The sequence below is a fragment of the Vulpes vulpes genome, chromosome 8 (genome assembly GCF_048418805.1).
Source record: "Vulpes vulpes isolate BD-2025 chromosome 8, VulVul3, whole genome shotgun sequence".
In the NCBI taxonomy this organism is placed as follows: Eukaryota; Metazoa; Chordata; class Mammalia; order Carnivora; family Canidae; genus Vulpes; species Vulpes vulpes.
This window is the reverse complement of record NC_132787.1, coordinates 72,155,475-72,161,649: the sequence shown is the minus strand read 5'-3', so window position 1 is coordinate 72,161,649 and position 6,175 is coordinate 72,155,475.

The following is a 6,175-nucleotide window of genomic DNA, read 5'->3' as shown; positions in this document are numbered from 1 at the left end:
GCGCTCAGGTCTCTCCCATCTGGAAACAGAAACTGATCCCGTCACCTTTGTAGCGGGAGCCTTCCCAGTCCAGTTCCTCTCTTTCCTGACCCCGCGAAACTGCTCTCCGAGGTCTCCCCAAAGGTACATCTTTTTTCTGGTCATGAAAGTTCTTCACAGTCATTATAGAAGATTTAGGGAGCGTATTTATAGAGATAGAAGACAAAATCTTTGTCCCATTCTTCCGGGATAATCACTATTATAGTTTTAGTGTGTTTTCTGCCTTGCAGACATTAAAAAAAAAAAAAAAAAGATTTTATCCATTCATGAGAGACAGAGAGAGAGAGAGAGAGGGGCAGAGACCTAGGTAGAGGGAGAAGCAGGCTCCTCACAGGTAGCGCGATGGGGGACTCAATCCCTCAACCCAGGATCACGCCCTGAGCCCTGAGCTGAAGGCAGAAGCTCAATTGCTGAGCCACCTAGGCGTCCCTGTTTTGCAAACATTTTAATATATTTGATTTGGTAATACATTCTAATGGTTCAGTAAAAAAAAAAGCTATACATGAGAAAGTTCTTGCTCCCTACCATTCTACAGTTACCACTTAGTTTATTGTGTTTCTATGTAGTGTTTTATTTTCTAGTGGCTTTTTTTTTTTTAACACTTACAGATGTACTTATTTTTTCCTCCGTCTTATATTGGTGTATTTTTTTGTTCTTTTCTATACATATTCATTTTCCTCCAAATTGGTATCATTGGGTAAATAGTTTTGTATCATACTGTTTTTTTAATTTTTTAAAAAAGATTTTATTTATTTATTCATGAGAGACACAGAGAGAGAAAGAGAGAGAGAGGCTGAGACACAGGCAGAGGAATAAGCAGAGAGCCTGATATGGAACTTGATCCTGGGTCTCCAGGATCATGCCCTGGGCCAGAGGTGGTGCTAAACCGCTGAGCCACCAAGGGATCCCCATATACTGTTTAAAGTACTGTTATGTTTATACATTAATGGCTGCTTGAAATCGTTTTATAATCATTTGCCAGGTTAGGTGCTTAGTAGAGAGTAGTTTTAAAAATGATAGATCCTAACTTAAGAGTGTAGATATCTCCCAGGTGAAGTTGAAGAGAAGAGGATGAGTTCTCCCTTCAGCATGTGCGAAGGCCTGGAAGCAGGTGGGAGCCTAATATTTTGTGGAAGTCTAAAGATGAGAACAAGATTGCTAGATAACAGAGAATAAGGAAAATGGCAAAGGATGGGGCTGGAGCAAAGCCAGATTTAGGAGCAAATGATCTGGCAGTTGTCCAGAACATAAGTCTTTGTGTGACAGAAAACTACATCAGAAAATATTCCAGTTAACTCAGGTCAAAATGTAATCCCACCAAAAAGGACTACAGCCACCAAGGGAAATACTACTCCTCTGTAGTCTGTTGAGTACAATATTTAGCTTACATGTCATGCAGGTCCAGTCAGTTGAAACTCTTCAGAATTTCAAGGAATGGGTACATGGCATAGAATGTTTTCAGGAGCAGGTACTTTGTTATTCACAAACCCTTCAATATACTTCCCAGTGTTCTTCTGTTGTAAGAAAATCTCACGCACACTCATTATTGAGGAGAGAATAAGAATCACATAGAAGTGGGGTCCCTGGGTGGTGCAGTGGGTTAAGCAACCAACTCTTGATTTCAGCTCAGGTTGTGATCTTAGGGTCCTAGGATCCAGCTCAGAGTCAGGCTCTATGCTCAGCAGGTAGTCTGCTCAAACTTCTCTCTCCCTCTGCCCCTTCCCTCTGCTTGTGTGCATGTGCGTGAGCTCTTTCTCTCTCAAATAATGTTAAAAAAAAAAGAATCAGAGAAATTTTTTATGAAATTATTTCAGAAATGTGACTCTGCTCTGGCTAAAGGATGTGAACTGGTAAATGAATCTGTTTCTAAAAGAAAATCTCTCCACCTCCCTTATATAAATATTTGGCTAACATGACAGGATATTGGCTTGGCATGTGTGTAAGGAAGGGAATGGAATTGTTCAGCTTGACCTGGCATCCATATTACTAGGCAGGAGAGTAGAGAAGTGTCCAAATCATGCAGTATATCTGGCATATAATTAAGACTCCCCAAAGTTATTGTTATATAATTAATTACATGTTTATTATATGAAATTTTTAAATATAAAGATAAATGAAAGTAAGAAAATAAAAATATCTTATAATCCAGAGCTATTGTCATGAATATTTTGTTGGTTTTCCCTTCTTTATAGGCATTTATGTGCATATGATAGATTATTAACTGAAAATAAAGCCAGTTACAAAACATACGTACAATTCTTACCTTACAGGTCCTCTTTATAGTTTTAGTGCTACAACCAGTCATGCCACTTATCTTCTGGGACACAATCATCTTGTTTCCCACTTTCTTTACTCAACATCCTTTGAGAGTACCCAGTTGTCCCAATTGTCATAGAACTGAGTGTTTCTTTCTTTTTTTTAAAAAAATATTTATTTATTTGAAAGAGAGCAAGCACACGTGCAAGAACATGAGCTGAGCAGGGAGCCTGATGTGGGGATCGATCCTAGTAACTTGGGACTATGACCTGAGCTGAAAGCAGATGCTTAAGCGACTGAACTACCCAGATGCCCCAACCTGAGTGTTTCTATGAGGAAAGTGAAATCAACAAAATAAAATACAGCATAGAGTTGAAGATAAGGAGTTAAAATTAGATTTTTTTTTTTTTTAAGATTTTATTTATTTATTCATGAGGGACACAGAGAGAGGCAGAGACACAGGCTGAAGGAGAAGCAGACTCCCGGTAGGGAGCCCTATGTGGGACTCAATCCCAGGACCCCAGGATCACGACCTGAGCTGAAGGCAGACGCTCATCCACTGAGCCACCCAGGTGCCCCAGAATTAGATATTTCAGTAGAATGTTGAGGGCAAACCTGGCTGCGATGGGTTAAGAAGTGAATGGAAGGTAAATTGTAACTACACTTTTCTGGAAGTTTGCATGTGAAACAGTTTCAAGTTATGTAAATTGACTGAAGGGAAGAGGTCATTTAGAGTGACCAAGATTACAAGGTACAGAGACGAAGGTTTAAGTCTAGGGTGCAGCAGTGCAGTTGACTTTGGTTTGAACCAAAGTCAAACAGGTTGACTTTGAGACCTGTGGAAAGGCAGTTAAAATGGTTAGAGGGTGAGTGGAGATGGAGGTGGGGATATGAGGGTTCAAAAAAAGAGTATTTCAGTTGGCCTCAATTTTCTTGATAGTCTAAGAAAGAGGCAATGCAGTCTTCAAGACTGGGAAGGTGGCGTTTGAGATGGTGACATGGAGTTGTTGAGGGGATTTGAAGAGCTGCTGACAAAGGCCAAGTGTCATAACCAATGAGTGGCACAGAAGGCCTGGCTGATCTTAGGCATCACAAATCAAGTGTGACACCAATCAAGTTATATGGTTCTTCTTCAGGCAGAGCTTCTAACTGGAATAGGATTAGAGAAGGCAGATTTCAGCACTAACCCCTAACGCACACCAATTTTAGTTTAAGAGAGTGGTAGCAGGGATTTTTAATAAATCTTAAATTTTCCTTGCACCCTTTCATGATAAAAACACAACAAACTAGGAAAAGAAGGGAACTTTCTTAACCTGAAAGAGGGCATTGTACAAAATCTCACAACTAACATTATACTTAATGGTAAAAGAATGGAAGCTTTCCCTTTAAGATAAAGAACAGTCATTTCTGCTCTTACCCAACTCTGTGCTAGAAGTAGCCAGGACAATTTGGCAAGAAAATGAAATAAAAAGTGTCCAGATTGGAAAAGAAGTAGTAAAACTATATTTGCAAATGATGTGATATAAAAATCCTGAGGATGGGCAGGTGGCTCAGCGATTTAGCGCCATCTTCAGCCCAGGGTGTGATCCTGGAGACCTGGGATTGAGTCCCACGTCAGGCTCCCTGATGGAGCCTGCTTCTCCCTCTGCCTATGTCTCTGCCTCTCTCTTTCTCTCTCTCTGTCTCTCATGAAAAAATAAAATCTTTAAAAAAATAAAATAAAAATCCTGAGGATTTTCTAAAAGTTTATTAAAATAAGTTTAGCAATAGGGTGCCTGACTGGCTTAGTTGGTAGGGCATGTGACTCTTGATATCAGGTTCATGAGTTCAAGTCCCATGTTGGACATGAAGCCTACTTAAACACACACACACACAAATTCAGCAAGGTTATAAATATGACCCCAATATACAAAACTCAATTTTATTTCAATACATTTGAAATAGGCAACCTAAAAATGGAAATTGTTTCAGAAGCAATTCCATTTACTATCAAAAAAAGAACAAAAGAAGTGCAAACTTGGGGCACCTGACTGGCTCAGTATGCAACTCTTGATCTCAGAGTTGTGAGTTCAAGCCCCATGTTGGGCATAGAGCTTACATTAAAATAAAAAAAATAAAAAATAAAAAAATAAAAAAAGTAAGATAATTTTTTTTTTTAATGCAAAACCTATACTCTGCAAACTATAAAACATGCTTTCCAACTTTAAAACTTACTACGAAGCTATAGTATTTAGGACAGTGTGGTACTGACATAAAGACATATAGATGAATTCTTTTTATAAGATTTTTTTTATTTATTCATGGCAGACACAGAGAGAGAGAGGCAGAGACACAGGCAGAGGGAGGAGCAGGCTCCATGCAGGGAGCCCGACGTGGGACTCGATCCCAGGTTTCCAGATCAAAACCCGGGCTGAAGGCGGCACTAAACCACTGGGGCCATCGGGGCTGCCCCATATAGATGAATTGAATAAAATTCAAATTCCAGAAATAAGCCTCTACATTTCTTTTAAAAAAAAAGGGCAGCCCTGGTGGCTAAGTGGTTTAGCACCGCCTTTTGTCCAGGGCGTGATCCTGGAGACCCGGGATTGAGTCCCACGTCAGGCTCCCTGCATGGAGCCTGCTTCTCCCTCTGCCTGTGTCTCCCCCCGCCCCCCCCCCCCCCCCGCCCCATGAATAAAGAAATAAAATCTTAAAAAAAAATAAGCCTCTACATTTATGGTCAGCTGATTTTCAACAAGGGTGCTAAGACCATTCACTGGGGGAAAGAATAGTCTTCTCAATATATAGTCTGGGACAACTGTCTAATAAGCATATGAAGAAATGCTCAACATCACTGGTGTTAGGTAAATACAAATCAAAATCACATTGAGGACCACTTTACACCTACCGGAATAAAAAACAGAAAAAAATGTGTTGGTGAGGATGTGGAGAAATTTGACCCTCACATGTTGCCAGCTGGAATGTAAAATGGTACAGCTGCTATGGAAAACAGTTTGGCAATTCCTCAGAAATTTAAAACAAATAATTACAATATGACCCAGCAATTTGACTCCTAGGTATATACCCCGAAGAATTGAGTACAGAAACTAAAACATTATACTTACATGTGACGTTCAAGGCACTATTATTCACAATAGCCAAAAGGTATAAGCAACCCATGTATTTATCAATAGATGAATGGATAAACAAAATGTGGTTTATATATACAATGGATTATTCAGTTATAAAAGGGAATGAAATTCTGACACATGCTACAATGTAGATGAACCTTGAAAGTATTATGCTGTGAAATAAGCCAAACACAAAAGGACACATACTGTAGGATTCTACTTATATGAAGGTAGCCAAAATAGGCAAATTCATAAATAGAAAGATTAGAGGGTCCTAAGGTGCATGGGGAGTTAATGTTTAACAGGTAGTTTGTTTGGGATGATGAAATCATTCTGGAAATTGACAGTAGTTAGGATTGCGTGATATTGTGAATGGACTGAATACCACTAGATTGTCCATTTTAAAATAGTTAAAACTCAATTTTATATTATGTACATTTTACCACAATAAAAAGAAGCCATGTCTGAGTAGGGTAAAAAAACAAACAAAAAACTGGCAAGTACTCATAAAAAGGCAAAGGAAGATTTAAGTATTTTATCAAGTCTTAAAAAAAAGCAATGAAATGCTAATCCATGCAAGAACATGTACGAACATGGAGAACAGTGGGCTAAGTCAAATAGGCCAGGCATAAAAGGACAGATGCTTTAGGATTTCACTTAAATGGACTCTTTGGAATAAGCAAGTTCATGGAAACAGCAAGGGGATGAGGTCACCGGCTGGAGGAAGTGGGACTGAGGGGGTTATGACTCCATGGTTATATAGAATCTGT